Source organism: Alligator mississippiensis, chromosome 6 (assembly GCF_030867095.1).
Source record: "Alligator mississippiensis isolate rAllMis1 chromosome 6, rAllMis1, whole genome shotgun sequence".
NCBI classification, from domain to species: Eukaryota; Metazoa; Chordata; order Crocodylia; family Alligatoridae; genus Alligator; species Alligator mississippiensis.
The window spans coordinates 93,949,273-93,966,909 of NC_081829.1; the positions used below are offsets into that span (position 1 = coordinate 93,949,273).

The 17,637-nt window shown below is 44.8% G+C and overlaps 1 long non-coding RNA gene across 1 annotated transcript in view; it reads left to right on the forward strand.

Moving 5' to 3' along the window:
- The window catches only part of LOC132251104 (uncharacterized), a 151,150-nt gene that overhangs the window by 14,889 nt on the left and 118,624 nt on the right, over positions 1-17,637 (forward strand). The gene's annotated exons all lie outside the window — the stretch shown is intronic.

The following is a 17,637-nucleotide window of genomic DNA, read 5'->3' on the forward strand; positions in this document are numbered from 1 at the left end:
AAAAAAGAAGAAATTTGAAATACTGTGGGATCGTTATAAGAACAGAAGGAACCATCCTATGAACATGGGCCAGATCAGGAAATAACACTCAGCTATATTCAAGTTAGCAAGTACCAAAAGTAATTCATGCAGAATTAAACAAAGCACTTTGATCTATTAGCTTTATCTTTGGCTTTGTATTTGGCAAGATGAAGCCAGAGATCCAGCTGTATGCTGGCAAACTTGACATGTGTAGCTTTTTCCAGGCAACGAAGCCATCTATGGCTGAATTTCCCATAGTTCGAGCCATCCTGTGATCACAGGAAAGTAGATGCTCCTCAGAGACGACGAATCCAAGAACAACAAGGCTACTGGACCAGATGGCATAGCTGCAGACATCTACAAGGCGGGTGCTGAGCAACTGGTACTGAGACTCCGCAAATTTACCTTATGAATTTGAAGCAATGAAGAGATCCCTGAGGAGTGCCAACAATCACGCCTATCTTCAAGATGGAAGATAACTGGGAACTATCGAGGTATTGCCCTCCTTTTCACAGCAGAGAAAATCCTTGTCCGTATCCTCCTGAACCATCTTCTACCTCTTGCCAAGGAAGTTCTGCCAGAACCTCAGTGTGATTTCAGACCATCTTGTGGAGCAGCTGACACTATCTTCTTCATCACCTGACAGGTCTAAAAAAGGTGTTGGGTTTATATATAGCCTTCACTGACCTCACTAAGGCTTTTGACTTGCAAAGTCTTGTGGAAAGTACTGGCCAGATTTAGATGTCCTGAAAAGTACATCAAGGTCCTGAGGCTTATTCATGACCAGATGACTTCAAACATCCGATGTAATGGATTGGAGACAAATCCGTTTGTCATCCGAACTGGGGTCTAGCAAGGATGTGACATTGCCCACCTCTGTTCTCCATTTATTTTATTTTTTAACAGTAATATTGGTTCACATAAAGGACCACTTTCCTTCTGGAACTGACATAGAATACTGTATGGACAGAGGGCTCGTCAATCTGGGACATTTTTGGTCAAAAACAACCTACCTTGACCTTCCATATGTCAATGATTGTGTCATCTTTGCACACCGTGAGGAAAACCTCCACACTGCACTGGATCTTTTTGGAAAAGCCTACTACACTTTGGGCCTCTCTCTCGACATAGAGAAGATTGAAGTGCTCTATCAGCCTGCCCTAGGCCATGAATGTTACCCCCCTCCCTCCTAAATTACTATCTGACGAAAAGACCCTTAAAATAGTCAAGCACTTCCCCTGCCTCAGTAGCTGTCTCTCTGAGAGTGAACATTGAGGAGGAAACGTGGCACGGGATCCAAGGAAGAAATGCTTTCTTTGGGAAACTGCCCCATCAGGTCTTTATTGATCATGATCTCCAGAAAGACACCAAAGTCCAGGTTTACAATGCAGTCATCATCCCCACTCTCCTCTACAGATGTGAAATGTGGGTGACCTACCACTGTCATCTTAATAGTTTGGAGAAAGTATCGGCAATGATGCCTCTGGAAAATCCTTTACACCAAATGGGAAGATCCCCACACAAATCCCTGCTAAAGCCAGTGTTACCAGTATCGAGTTGGTGATCCTCAAGCATCAGCTTTGTTGCACCCGACATTGTGTGTAGGCCTGACTCTCAACTCCTGAAATAAGTTCTCTACTCCCCAGCGTAGGATGGGCCTGAGATCTTTCAGTGGCCAGAGGAAATGGAAGGATACATTGCAGGCATACCTCAAGAAAACAGATGCCAACATCAAGAGCTGGGAGGAATTGGATGCTGACTGACTCCAACGGTGCCACAACCTCAACCAAATGGCAGTTTGTTTGTTTTTTGAAGGAGAAGAGAGAACGGAGAAAGGAAAAGGAGAGAAACCCTCGTCCATGGCCTTCTCTCTCCTGCAGAAAAACCTGCAACTTCTGCAGGTAGGTCTGTGGCCCAAGGATCGGACACACAATTCATCTCAAGATCTATCAATGAGTCATGGAGAGATTATCCTTGTATTGAGGGATTGCCAATGATGGTAAGCCATTAGTAATGAACTTCACAGCTTGTAGAGGGTGGGTAGGATTCTAGGAGACGGCCAACATTATAGCTGTCCTTTTAAAAAAATAAAAAAATAACCGAAAGAAAATAATCTGGGAATACAGACCAGTCAGGCTATAAATGTGTTGCTTGGAGAGATACTGATACAAGCTGTTAAGTGATGTATTTATAAGCATCTAAAGAAGAGTAATGCAGCAAGAAGAAGCCAATGTGTATTTCTCAGGAACCAAATAGTGTCTAACCAATCTACTTTTCCTCATCCATTAATCAAATGGTGCTCCACCTTTGGCCCATGGGGCTCTCCATGGGTCTGAAAACTTAGTGCTGGAGGAATAGCAGCAATTAACATTCTCCCATCACCAAATTTCTAAGCCGTGTGGGCCAGATAATATGGCCCTGTGTGTAAGGCTGGACTTCAGGCATGATCTTGCATGGGGCCTGCTGTGGCCTACACAAGGCCATAAGCTTGGGCACCACTGTTCTGATCCATTTATCTTGTCAGAGAGGGAAGCTGTTGATATGAGAGAACTTTGGTAAGGATTTGATGTCCCACGTGGTTGGATTTTTTTAAAATTGACTTAGAAGCTAGATATAACCATGCTCAAAGAGTACTTGTCTACATGTAACCATGCTCAAAGAATAGTTGTCAATAACTTGCTGTCAAATTGGGAGGATATATCAAGTAAACTGCCACAGGGATCTCCCTAGTCCTGCTCAACAGCTCCTTTAATGGATCTAGTTGATGAAATGTATGGCATGAACAGGAAGATGGTGGCAAACTGGAATGGGGCAGGAAGTGTCTGGGAAGATAAGATTACAGCCTTCTAGCTGGAACTCCTATGGGTCTTGCAGCTCCCCAAATTTAAGGTCCCTAGCCCTGAGGCAGATCCACCAAGAATCCAGGCCGGGCTCTCTTACAGACCCACCCTGGATTCAGTGAAAATCAATCAACCCCAGCATGTTTTGAGTGAAACATTTCAGATCAGCAACCTGGCATTTCTCAATAAAACTTTTGTTTTGTTGGAAATTTTCCACTTACCTCAAACATTTTCATCTTGTCAGTAAATTGCTTCTGATCAGGAGTCGAGTCCTGCCTGCCTGCTGGAGTCGTTACATCCGGTGTTCCAGTACTCTTTGATTTCTGTAAATGAGCCGCGCCACGTTGTTGAACCTTCTGTTTTGTGTATTTTTCATGCTTGAAACACATTAGTATTATCTTTGATAGCAAAGCCCAAATTACAGTAGCTGGTGTCTTCCCCTTCCCCCATGGCTAATATTGCAGAGCTAGAAAAAGAAGCCAAAATACTATAATTTCTCTGGCTTTCTGACCTTTATTTACACTGTGAATATCAAACATCCACTCTTTGATCACACACATGCTAGGCTATGTTCCTAAACTAGCCCAACACGGCCCTGTTCCCACTGCGCACAAAGCATGAGAGCTGGACTAAACTGTCAGTGAAAGAAAGGATTTTTTTTTTTGTCATTTACTGGATGGATATTTGTCTTCTAGCTGCATGCTGAATTTGAAATTTGTGTAAAAAAATGCAGTGGGTTTTCCTTGTCATGATGTTGTTATAAGACTGGGAGAGAAGAGTAAAGACTTAGCAGAGGAATGCTGGAGATCAGTTCTGCTTACACCACTTCTTTTTTTAAGGACTACTGAAATGTGGTTCTAAAATATGAATGAGAGAGAGGATCTGAATTGTAGAGAAAGAGGATCTGAACTGTAGGCCAGGCCTAAATTGTCTCAAGGACTTTTTAAAATTTCTCTCTTTTTTTTGTATGGGACTTGAGCTGACAATTAGACTAAGATGTGCACTATAGCTATCTGATAGGTAGGAATCAGCTGGGAAAATAAGGAGGAAACTTACAGTAAAGGTATTTACTGATTTCCACCAAAGTACTGTAGCATAGTCTGCCTATTGCCTCAAACCCTCCTTAAAATATTGGTATTGATCAAGTAAGGTAGTCAAAAGCTAGTTACCTTTATGACGAGATGTGTGGAGAAATAGCAGTGAGTTGAGCACAAGGCTTTGTTTCGCTTGGCCTGTTAGTAGCTTTTTCTGTAACCATCTAGGAGTCAAAGCAGTGACTGAAGCCAACCAGTTGCAGAGCATGCATTTGTTTCCTGTCAGGTGGTTTTAATAATACAACTTATGACGAGGTCACTGCCTAAGCATTGCCATTATATAAATTGTGTTGTAGCCTGTAGCACATATTCTCACGTTGTAGGTTGTCATTTTGTATTAAGATTAGTACATTTGCTTTTGCTGTGGGTATGCAGCAAATTCTGCAGTGCACCAACATGCCATATTTATGGCCTTAATGGCAACAAGGCTTTTTTATTATTATTAAGGATTTTATAAAATTGACACATTAACCATTTAGAATGCAAAATAGCTAGTTTGATAGACAAATGGGGAAGCATTTGCTACTTTTGTGTTGAGGCAAATTCTATTACCCCAGTAAATAAGCAAGATCTGGCATAAAAATTTCAACTAAATCAAAAAGGTATTAAATCTTTTTACAGATCTGTCCCACTAGGTTTTAAATAACCCTATTTTCAGAAAAATATTTGAAAGATAGCAATGATAAAGTAATGTTGAAAGTTTCCCAATATGAATAAGACACTTCTTTTAAAAGAGGGATCTTCAGGTTGCTTCTGATCTCTATGGCTACACTGGGAATACCAGCACTGGGAAAATGGTCCTCTGGTGGATGCGACTATAAAATCAGAGATGTACTAATATGTACCAGCCTACTAAAGTCATCTTCGATGAAGGGAAATGAGAGCGAACAGTAAAAGCTCAACTTTTCTGGCCTAATGGTGTCTTTGCTATGACTTTTGTTGATACGGTGAGATCAGCCTGAGGTCGCATCACTTCATGCCCCAGTTCAAGAAAGGTATGTTAGTAGAACTCTGTTGTGTAGACATAATTTGAGGTGACCACTGTGGAAAAGCCTGCTGTCCCACTTGGGCGTGTTGTGTGTGTGTGTGTGTGTGTGTAATAGGACTGTGTAAAACAGTACTGTTCCCTTTCGACTTACGTTTCACGGTTTCGATGGAACAGTGTTTCGTTTTGAATTTCGTTTTTACTTGAAACCAGCGAAACAGTGAAGCTGTTTTGATGTTTCGCCCATAGGTTATCATGGGGAAACTCGAAACGGCCTCTCTCATCTGGCAGGCAGATCCGGGGCCTGCAACTGTGGGATGGTTGGGGGGCTGTGCCAGTCCTCCCAGGGTTGCAGGTCCCTGATCTGCTTGCCAGATGAAGGAGGGAAGCCAGGTACTGCTGCCTCCAAAGCCTGATTGCTCAGTTTCCTTCCCCTGTGCTGCGATCGGCTTCCTGCAGCTGGGCTGTGGGAAGCGGGGAAAGCCAGGGCTACATTCCCCACCTGGCTGAGCCCCATGGGGCTGTGGAGCTGCTAAGCCCTGGTTCTGCCCTCTCTCCCATCACCTGGCTGCTGGCTGCTTTGAAACTTGAAATATTTCAAAACTTTTGAAACGTTTAGACTAGCCTCATTTTGTTTTAGGGCTGTTTTGAAGCCCTTTTGTTTCATTTCGATGTCGCTGTTTCGAGCTTGAAATGGGTTGAAACAATGTCAAAATGTAACAACTGGTGACATTCCATACAGCTCTAATATATAAAGCCATGTCTATTGGCCTTTACTGGACACCAAAAGTGGCCAGCTTTTTGCCGCTTCAGCCCATCAGAAGCAAGAAACACTGGAAACTTCACAAGAAAGCCTGATCTCCTACAACTTCTAACGCAGCTCTGCAGACTAGTAACATTGTCAGGATCTTGTCTGAACTAACCAGATAAGCAAACTTTAGTCACAATCTCTATTGATCCTAAGTGCTGAGCACTGTGAAGTTCACTGCATAGGGGGTCCTTCTAAGATCAGTAGCTGATCCTGCCATTAGGGATTTACAATCCAAATAGGCAAGGCAGGCAAAGGAATCCCACCCTAGCGTAAAGAGGGAAATGGATACAGAGCTCAAATGACTTGACCCAGGTGACAAGAAAAAATGTAGCATTTTGGAGACACCCCCCCCCCCTTTCTCCCCCATTCATGGGGTTATTGCCCTTTGTATTTGATAGCATTGCATTTACTCAGTAAACAAAATTAATTGTAACAAAAAGTTCTCAGGCAACCAATGAGTCTGCTTCTCACTTGGGTATAACATGGAACAGCAAAGCAACAAGAGGAAAAATATCAACCTAGTGGTGTACAGTCTGAATGCCGTAAGCAGCCTTGGCTGCAACATGGGCCATATTTTGTCCTCTGTAGGTTTCTACTGTTTGAAATGTTCCTGCTGAGAGCCAGATGACAGATCTCGTATCCTTCTGGAATTAATTGGCAGCTGCTAAATGCTAATTTCCCCGTCTGGGTAGCAGTAAACAAACGCACAAACATTTGCTGGTGTTGACCCTGTGTGGAGCAGCTATTCAGTGATGAGAAATTAAAACACTTCTAATTGTTGGAAGGATTCTTTATAATTAATACTAATAATAATAATGCTTCCCCATGCCTTTTATTGAATACCTTGGACAGTCCTATGCAGGGGCGGGCAATTATTTTGGGCAGAGGGCCACTTACTGAGTTTTGGCAAGCCATCGAGGGCTACATGACAGGCAGCCCAGGGAAGATTAATATTAATTTTCTAAATGTTTTAGGGGCCCTGTGGGCTGGATGGAATGGCCTGGCAGGACGCATCTGGCCCCCGGGTCGCATTTTGCCCACCCCTGGTCTTATGGCTTGGGAGGGAGGAGGGGCATGAAGTATGAATATAAAAACGTAAGATGTGCCATATTGGGTCAGCTCATCAATAGTCCATCTACCCCAGTATCCTGCTTCTGACTGTGGCAGAAGCAGATGCTTTAGAGGGAGAGCATTGAGCTGGGTCTGTCTAGACAGGCCTATCTCCTATTCAGAGAGTCCATCTAGAGGGGTCTATCCCCTCCCTGGCATCCCACTGTCATTGGTTTAGAGATACCAGAGAACACATCTCCAACTTAGGCTGTTTAATAGCTATTTATAGATCTGCCAACCATGAATTTGTTTAATCCCTTTTTGAACCTGGCAATACTATCTGCCTTTACAACTTCCTGGGGTAATGATTTCTGCAAGTTAACTATGTGATGTGCATGTATTTTTGTTTTGTTTCAAGGTACTTTTACCCATTCATTTTAAACCTGCCTCTTCCTAACTTCAGTGAGTGCCCCCTGGTTCTAGTGATCTGGGAGCTGGTGAACAACAGTTCCCTATTCACTTTGTCCAAGCACTTCATGATTCTGTAGGCCTCTAGCATGCACCCCCACAACTTCTCCTTTCCACCCTGAAAAGTCCTAGTCCTTTTAGTTTCATCTGGTATAACAGCTTCCCCACATCCCTTCTCTGTACCTTTTTATAATTCTACCACATCCTTTTTGAGGTGCAGAGACCAGAACTGCACATACTATTCAAGATATGGGTGCACCATGGGTTTGTATAGTGGCATGTTGTTGTCCATTTTATTTTCAATTCCCTTCTTACATTTTACTGACTTTGTTGGTCACACTGCACATTGAGCTGAAGTTTTCTTGAAAACTATCTGTAACTACTACCATCTACTCAAAGACATCAGGAAAAACTTCTTCGCTGTCCGAGCTCCCAAAGCCTGGAATAGACAGGAGTGGTGCAAGCACCTACTCTGCATGTATACAGCATGCCCACTAGCCACAAGCAGCTGAAGTGGAAGTGAGAAAGGAGTCCCATTCCTGAAATAACCTTCTGGTCCTATAGAGAAGTGAAAGTTCTCAGTATACTGAGGCCGGCAATCATTGCTAAAGATAGTAAAACCTTCTGGCCATTTGCCGATGACACCAAGATGTGGAGAGAGGTAGGCATGCTCAAAGGGAGAGAGAGGCTGCAATTAGATTTAGACAGACTACAGAAGTAGGCGGCTGGCAATAGGATGGGCTTCAATGTAGATAAATGCAGGGTGCTGCACCTTGGGAGAAGGAATCCACAGCATACATACAAGCTGCGGAGCTTCCCCCTTGTGAGCACAGAGGCAGAAAGGGATCTTGAACCGCACCTTGTCATGCATCCAAAGATGCAACTCAAGCTGGTCCAGAAAGGTGATACTCCCCCTCTACGTGACATTGGTTCGGCCTCAACTGGAGTCCTGTGTCCAGTTCTGGGCACCACACTTTAAGAAGGATGTGGCCTGCCTTGAGAGGGTTCAGAGGAGGGCCACCTGCTTGGTTGGGCACCAGGGCAGGCCCTATGAGGAGAGGCTGAGGGACCTGAACCTGTTCAGCCTCAGGAAACGGAAGTTGAGGGGGGATTTGGTGGCTGCCTACAAACTCATTAGGGGAGATCAGCAGCAAATAGGAAAGGCCCTATTCCCCCCAGCAGCACCTGGGGTGACGAGGAACAGTGGCCAGAAGCTGCTGGAGAATAGGTTCAGGTTAGAGATTAGGAGGCACTATTTCACTGTTAGGGTGGCTAGGAACTGGAACCAACTTCCTAGGGAAGTGGTCCTCGCTCCTACCTTGGGTAAATTCAAAAAGAAGTTGGATTAACACCTGTCTGGGGTCACGTGATCCCAGCATGTGCTCTGGCCAGTGGCAGAGGGTCAGACTAGATGATCTATTTAGGTCCTTTCTGACCCCTAACTACTATGAAATTATGAAACTATGCTACAATCAGATTGGGCCCTAAATGCAAAAGATTTCAGTGCATAAGTGTCATAGGATTTTAGATGCATGCATCTATATATATATATATATATATATATATATATATATAATATAATTTTACAGAACCCAGGCAGAGTCGGTTGGAGTCCAATGAGCAGCTTAAAATCTAGCACAGGAGACCTGCTAAAGCAATCGGCAAATATAATTATAACATCTTGGTTCAGTAGGCTTTGTACCATGGAAGAATTTGGCAGTAAAGCATGATCTAATTCAACAAGCAACATTGGAGGAAGAAACCTTTCTTGTTAATTAACTGATATGGAATAACTGTTATTTAGACTGTACTTAATATTCATTAATTGACTTGGGTTTCATAAGACAATACTTGCAAGAGAAGATCTGCATTAAAAAAAAACTTAACCATGAAAAGCTGCATGTATCTGGCTGCCCCTCATTCAATACATTGTCTATAGGGAGTGTGCATCGGTGTGAACTCTGTAATGAGTCTCACTTGGGATGTCAGGGAAAAGCATATTAAGTATTGGGACATCAATGATATCATATAAACGTTTACAATTAAACTTTTGGGAAATGTACTGGGTGAACAAATTCTTCCCTCCACCCCAGTCTGTAAAATATTTAAAAAAAGAAAATAATCTTTACTATTACGGTTTTTTTTTCTTTTACCTAAAACAAAGTGATTAGACTGGGTGACCTGGAAAGTGGCTTGTCTGTAGATACTAGCCTTAAATAATGCAATCTCTGGAAATGCAGAAGGTGGGCAGTCTACAAGTGCAAAGATGTCTTCTCTCCCTTGGTAGGTATTGGAGAATGACATATGCCAGTGATGCCCCACCCATCTGTCCCTATGGGCCAGATGAGTGGCACTGAGTCAATCCACAGGCTGAATCCTAAGTGGGTAGGTTCAGGTCCATGGGGGTGACCCCATGCTTCCAAATCTGTCTGTGCACTGGGCCAATCCTGCACATTCAAATTTGACAGGAAAGGAATGGCAGTTAACATTGCCACCTCTCCCCTGCACCACATTTCTGAACCCATCAGGAGCCCTGCAATGTGGATGCCATGGCTCCACCGGCCAAAGATGGAGCACCCGGGCATGTGTTGACTTCAGAAACACGCACCATAGGAAGCAGTCTGCAAATTAACCCCTGAGAATTGGGAGTGGGAAGGGGAGAGGGAGGTGAAGGAAGCTGCAGATGATGCAGATATGCAGTGATCTTGGGTCATGAGTACTATCCTCTATATAAGAAGAGAGGAACAGAAGGCAATTAAATGGCCACACTGACTGACGTGGTGGGCCTCTTTTCTTCAAAGTTAAGGGGCCCAGTTTTCTCCCCAGTTCGTACACGTGCCATAGCTGAGTGTATGAAAATACCCCACTGTTCATAAACTCATTGCTTGCTTATAACTCTTTATTCAACCCGAGTGAGGACAGGCAATAGTGCCTGCACTTTCCTAAGTGCTTGTCTCCAAATCTGTGCAACTGAAATGGAGTAGACGGTATATGAGAAGTTCATGGATCTAGGGGATGATGGAGCGAGACAGCAATGGTGGCTCTAGGGTTCTGGCTGGCATCTGTAAAAATTGCAAGCTACGTGTTTTTGGGGTTTTTTTTGTTTTGTTTTTTTGTCTTTTGGGCATGTAAACAGTTGCTTTGGAGGTAAGGTAGGGAAGGGCTGTCTTTTCAATTAGCCATGATGAGTGGTGGAAAGGAACTCGGTGTATATTTGGCTTCCTTTCTGACAATGGGAAAAACCCTAGGAAGCAAAGATTCTCTGCTAATATACCCTAGGTAGGGAGAGTGGGGTTTTTTGTTTTTTCTTTTTTTGTTGTTTTTTTTTAATTATTGCATCTGTACTCCTGAGCTCTAGAGTCCTAAGAGAGCTGTCCCCCACTCAGATGTCAGGGGAGAAAATACCCCTTTTACCTCCCTCTAATTGCTCTTTCATTCAGAAGCATAAGGGCCTTTCAGCATCTCTACCTCCTTTACCGACTCGATTAGCAGCATCTATTATGACATGGTGGCCACCAACGTGAACCACAGTGCACAGAACTGCCCGAGCCAATTGCTTCCTTGGCCAGGTGCTAATAGGCTCCTCAGTCTCCAGTGAGTTTTAAATGACAAGTGGTTACCATAATGATGTCTGTATCATGCAGGTTGTTTTTTTTTAATGCCTCTATACAAAACCCTCACGTAGAGAAATACATCAGTAGATTTGGAAGACTTTGAAAGTAAGGCAAGGTGCTAATTGTTAATGGACTGTCTTAACAAGTACAGAGTGTTTTTGCTGAGGTTTACGCACCGGTCCCTGGAAATGATGCATATATTAACAGGCCCACTGGAATATTTCCTGTTTACTGGGCAACATGCGTCTGGTTGGAAAAATGTTTCCCACTCAGCAAAGCGTTGGGAGGCAATTTTTGTAGTAGCTGACGTGTACTTCAAATTACCCCAAAGAGTCTTGCATTTTGTTTATTAACTTGACAGCGTAACACTAGGGAGAAGACTGCTGTTCATTAATGCTGTGTCAGCTATTAATCAAAGTCTCATTAGCTCTTAGCATATCAACCTGTTAAATGTGTAATGAATACAATATGCTGGCACACCTAGAAATGGATTCACCACTTCCCTCAACATATTTCCAATACACTCTTGAGTTTTCTAGCAGCCTAAGTGTGTTCAGAACTGGTCTTGGGTTTTTAAGGACTTGGATCCTGCCATTTCTTATATGTACCCTCATATGCAGGGATCCTGATTTTTTTTTTTCCCCCCGATTTTTTTTTTTAAAAAATGCCCAATTTTTGGTTTTAAAAAAGTAACTCCACATCCACATTTTTTTTCATGATTTAAAATGAAACGCCACTAATACATAGATACATATATAGTGGTGTTTCATTTTAATCATGGAAAAATGTGGATGTGGGGTTACTTTTGTTTTTAAACCAAAAATTGGGGATTTTTTTTAAATCGGAGAAAACCAGGATCCCTGCTCATATGATATCACTATTTCTTTTATCATCAATATCTTTTTCTGTGACTTCCTGTAACAAAAATCAGCATGAACTCCTGCATGTTAAAATTACCTACAACAGCAGCACGTCTCCCTGACTGTTAAATTATAGCCTATGTGGGAACATATCCAGAAGACCTATGTTTCTTTTGGACTTCCGAGCTACGCGGTGCTATGCAGTGAGGTTCCTCTGAAAAAAATTCCACCAACTGCTTCCAATGCCAATGCCCTTATTCAGTCCTTTTTTTGATTTGTTTGGAGTTCCCTCTGACTTCAGTAGTGAAAAATAGAACTTGAAGAATTTTTTTTTTTGCCCTTGGAAGATGGAAACGGTTTGCTGATAGTCTAAGTGTGAACATCCTATGTTTTTTGCCACATACCACAGCAAATCACTTTAAATCTGGACCAGTAAGCACCTCGTTACATAAGGCCAGGTGCCAGAAAGGAGTGGTTCTAACTGGTGGGTTCAGGGTCCTCTGAGTGAACCACAAGACTGGAAGGGTCTGTGGTGAGGTGGGCTTCACTCAGGCTAGTCGTCGCTGGCCTCCCACCTGCCTCTGGGCATGCTGCCCGCCTGCCTTGCCTGCCATGCCTTGTTGGAATAAATAAGTTGTTAAATAAGGTGGGAGGCTGCGCATTTTCTTTGCACCCTGATATTGGGGGGGTGTCTGCAGCTCTGTACCACCCCTACACCACGGCCCAAGCCTTACAGGTGGCATCCAGATGTTATCAGTCACACCAGCCTCACACTAGGCTCCAGAATCTTCCTGGCAGGACCCTCTTTTGATCTCTCCGCTCAAGTGGCCTATGCCACCTTCATTCGGGTTGCCAAGCTCCTTGTAGCTGGCTCCCCTCTTGGGCATGGTTCCCACTTGGGACCTTCGGCCACACACAGGCCCTGGCCTCGCCTCCAAGGCCAGGTGGGGTCCCAGGCCCACAACTCTGGGTGCCCCTCACGGTGGGCACATGGCCCTTTTGACCTTCTTGGTCTTGGCGCCACCATGGACCAGTCAAGGAGGCACTCTACCTCTGGCCTCACTAGCCTCACACTCTCTCCAGGTCCCCCTTCCTGGATGTGGGGAGATGGGGTGACTCGCACCACGACTGGTATTCCAGGGTCTTACAGGAAACTCTTACTCCCTCCCTGGAGCAGTAGGTCATGGTGCTACCCTGAGCTCTTACACAACATCCCTCTACTCAGGATCTTGGGGCTTCCCTGCTCAGGTGGGCTCAGGTGGCCATAGCCGTGCCTACTACTACCGTGCCTACTACTGGTTTGGGGGCTGGGCTAGATGACCTCCTGAGGTCCCTTCCAACCCTAAACATTTATGATACTGCAATAAAGAACTTAAGTGGAAGTGAGGCACCTAAGACAAACATTGCAATCCAAAATATTCCAGCTCAGCTGCTACCTGCACCAGAGACCTCTTACATTTACCAGACACCCCCTTGTCTGGTTTGACAGTTTCTCAGGAACCTCAAGGTTTGGCTTCTACCTGTGCTCAGCACCTCTTTCCAACTGAAACCTTAGCAGGATCCCAGAATTGGGCATTTTTCTGCCTAAGTCCCCCCCCGAGCAGCCCAATCCAGTTGTCCTATTTGGAGCACACTTTACAAGTACTGACAGGACAGAGTGTCATGTGAAGTGGTGCTGTGGGTGCTTGTTTTTAAAATGTGGGGGCAACAGGAGGAGGAGAGGGTGGAGATGACACCGGAGAGGCTGCCTTTTATGCAATAACTTAGTGTGTCTATACGTGTGTTCAATCATGTTCTAATTGGAATGTGTCAGAGCAGATGCAATTCATTGACTCAGTTAATTAATTAATTGAGTCTGCTGGAGTATTCTAATTGGAACGTTCTAGCGTGCTGAAGCATCATGTGTATTCAGCACCCTGCGTTTCAAAATGGCTGCAGGGGCACTTTAACTAAAACTTGTCAAATAAGCTTTCAAGTGCCCCTGCAGCCATTTTGAAATGCAGGGTGCTGAATACACATGACAATGTGGCTTTTTAATTGGAGTGGCTGCCTGGGAGCAACTCTACTTAAAAGCCCCTCTCCCCACCCCAGAGCATGTGTATAGACACCCCTAGTGGTTAGAGCATGTGGGAAGTGAGCAACCTGACTTCAAATCTGTCCTTAGCCTGAGGGGGTTCAAAACTGTAGCTCCCAACTTCCCTAATAGTGCCCATATCATCCCAGAAGATCTACTGGTTAGGGGCACTATTCATCTCTTTGGCAGAGGATAGGGGGAGGAGGAAGATTTTTTTTTGGATAGAGAATAAGCACAAAGAGGGGTGTTTCTCTGTAGCTTAGAGGTTATGGCATCAACGAGAAGGGTTCTGGTTTTGATCCCTGAGCTCTTTCAGTAGATTACATGAAACACTCAGTGCCCCTCTCCAAGTGCAGGTAAAAGGACAATGGGATCTGATGCATGATCCACACAATTGTGCCTCCTGCCATGTAACACTTGCATGGCAGGAAGCATAATTGTGGCATTTGGCAATAGATCCCAGAAAGCCTTCTTGCTGTTGCAGGGGAAGCCCAGGATCATGATCCTGGGCTTCACCTGCTTCAGCTCCCACAGCTGCCAACCCCAGAGCTGATGGGGCTCAGAGGGGTCACCGTTCCCAGTGGGGCTCATAGCAGGGCCAGCAGGGAGAAGACTGCCCCCCTGCCCCCGAGGCTTCTGAGGTGGGGAGCTTGCAAAGGCAGCAGCTTGGCCAAGGCTGCTGCCACTCATGGCTCGTAGTAATGTCGGTATGCTCCCCACTGCAAGCCATATAGTGGGCCAGTAGGGGGTGCTCCTGTACTGAGCCACTCACCTCACTGCACCTGACCACCTTCCAGGCTCCAAGTGCCTTCCTAGGGGCACCTCATGTCTGGCTGACCCCCTTTCTGGATCACACCCACTAGCCTGGGGGTAACGTCGCAACCACCTAGAGTCTGGACTGATCCTCTGGGAAACACAAGCTTAATAGCCCTTGAGGGTACTTGACCCACTTCAAGAATTTGTGGTGCTTCCTTCAGTCTGAAGCACAAATAGTGGTCTCCCTTAGTCAGCCGAACCAAGGGGACCCCAAGGCATAATCTAGCTCCTCTCCCAATAAGTCTTCCACGCTCAGTACAAAGGAGAACTTTATTGATTACAAGGAGTAGGTCTGAAATAGGGTACAGGGTAGAGCCATATCAGAGAAATCCCTTAGAGCAAAGTGGCATGGTAGCCTTTGGCCACGCATCTGAGTTACTGCAAGCTATATATCTAGTTAGGTCTCAGGTAGCTTACTCATAAGTATCATCCAGAGGCAGGTGGAGATTCCCTCTGGAGGAAGGCAGTTCATTGACCATGAGTTTCAAGAGAGAGTGGGTTTCAGATGGTCCAGCTCCTCTCTGTGAGTTGTCACCATGGCTACTGCTCCTCCACTTGGGCAGTCCTTGACATATATCTCATTTAAGTCAGCTCATTTACCTGATCCAATGAAGGCCAGCAACTGTTGGCTGTCAGCCAACCAGTTTGAAATGCATCACTGGTTGCCGGGAAGACTGGCAGGGTCTCTAGCCCCTCCCAGACAGGTTGGCAGTGCTTAGAACAATAGGGAGCTTAAGCCCCCACCCAGGTATGTGATGCCAGTCACCTAGGCAGAGGAAACAGGTTTCCCTCCTCCCTCAGGAATGTATCCAGCTCAGGTAAAACTCGGGGGCCAGAGGTGTCTGCCCTCTGCAGTGACCATGGTAACCAAATTGTCAGATAGCAGAGTTTTGGGGAGAGACCGAGATGGCATTCTGCTACAAGGCCCACATCTGGCAACACTGCCAACACTGCGAGCTTGCTACTGATAGCAGGTGGTACACCCCTATGGGTGGCAGCCCCTCAGTTGATGATGATGATGTGATTAGAACAAGGTACAAAGTTATAGCACTTTTTTTTGTGGAATAACTTTGTAGCTTATTGCTTGTTTCATCACGCCATTACTTGGTTGAATGTGTAGCTGGGTCACAATTTAAGGCATGATTTCCTGGTTAATCATGCCTGAAGTGTAACATGTAGAGGGGGCCTCCCTGGCAAAAATGCTTAAACAATCTGTTCCAGAGCACTGGGTTATTAAACAATCGGGTGATGGCAGTGTTGTGGCACTTACTATAAGGAGAGGATTCTGGCATCGCCCTGTAGACCTAGAGCATGACTGTTTCCTATTGAATAACTTGGTCATCCCTCTGCTGTTTGTCCTGGGCACCTTTTCTAAGGCACAGATTTCCTAGGGTGATTTATTTGTATTGTAACAACTGTGTACATGGGATAAAGTTAGACAAGCTTTTGAATGCAAGGGATTCTTTGTCAGCATGAAAGATGCCTTTACATTTGGAAGTTTATCTAACTTTATCCCAACTACAATATATATATTTATAGGAAGGAGAATGTACTTGATACAAAGGAAGAAATTTTAGGCAGACAAAATGGACCCGCCAGAGCTGATGTGTGGCAGGGACATGTGTTAAGACCATTATGCTTTAAAAAATAACCTTGGTTAACTTTGGGTAATGTATGCAATTATTCAGAACCTAGGTTTTGGATCTCATTTGAAAAACACAATTGCAGGAAAGAACCTGACTTTGAGACTCCGTACTGCAGAAGTACAGCTTGTGAAGGAATATAAACACTGCAATGCATCTTGAATTCCTGTCTCGTTCTTTTGCATAGATGTTGTCAAAAAGACATGGCCATTCATTTCACTGGGAATTTTGCCAGAATAAAATCCTGAAGGATTTGTCCCATAGAGCAGGTCCAGAGGCAGATGACGAATAATACAGGTGTCGGAAGGCAAGCTATCCAAAGAGAGGTTGAAGGAAATATGCACGTTCAACTTGAGGTTGAAGGAAATATGCACGTTCAACTTGAGGAAAAGGTGCTTAAGAGGAGATGTGATGGCAGTCTTGAAATACCTGTAAAGAAGAGGGAAAGGTATCTTTTGTTTTCTTGCTGCAGAGTGCAGGATGTGGACCTGCACTCTGCAGGCTTGAAGGTGCAGCCAAGTAGGTTTAGATTAGCTATCAGGAAAAAATGTTTTCACTGTTAAAATAGGGAGGTGGTGGAATTAGACGCCTAGGGAAGTTGCGGAACCACCATTTTTGGAAGTGTCTGAGAAGAAGTTGGACAAGCATTGGACAGGGATGATCTAGGCAAAGCTATGCCTATGCTCTACTCTGGGTATTTCCTATGCTTCTGGCCTCCACTGGTTGCCATGTGGGATTGGGAAGGATTTTTTGCCCCTCCTGTTGCTACCCATGTCGTGAGATGGTGGGGAGTCACCTTCCCTGGAAGCACTGGATGTTGGCTGCAGCCTGGAGAATTTGACTTGAGTGTGCCGCTGCTCCTGCTGTGACTTAAACCAGGCGGTTACTGGTTGTAGGGTTTTGCCCCTCTGCTGAGGCTCAGACTGATCCCCACATTTGGGGTCAGGAAGGAATTTTACCCCGTGGTCAGATTGGTACAGACTGTGTTTGGAGGGGGGAACCCTCTTCCTTGGATCTCTCAAGCATATTTTTAACAACTCTCAGAGCAATGAAACTTTGGTTACCACTCTCTGCCTGCCTTACTTGTGGCAGGTTAGGGTGTTATGCCATGCAGCTGTGTCAAGGCTGACTGTAGTTTTACTAATCAGTTAGATAAGGGATTTGTATCAGAAGTTTTGGATAGGGATGATCTTGCCTCTGGTGGGGGCGGGGGTGGATTAGAGGATCTTCTCTACTTTTCTATGACTATAGTAGACTGATAAGCACACACATGGCACATACTGACCATGCTCTATTTTATATCCCCATTCTGGGGCTGGCCGTAGGCCACTTTTGCTTATTTAAAGCAACCCAGAGGCTGC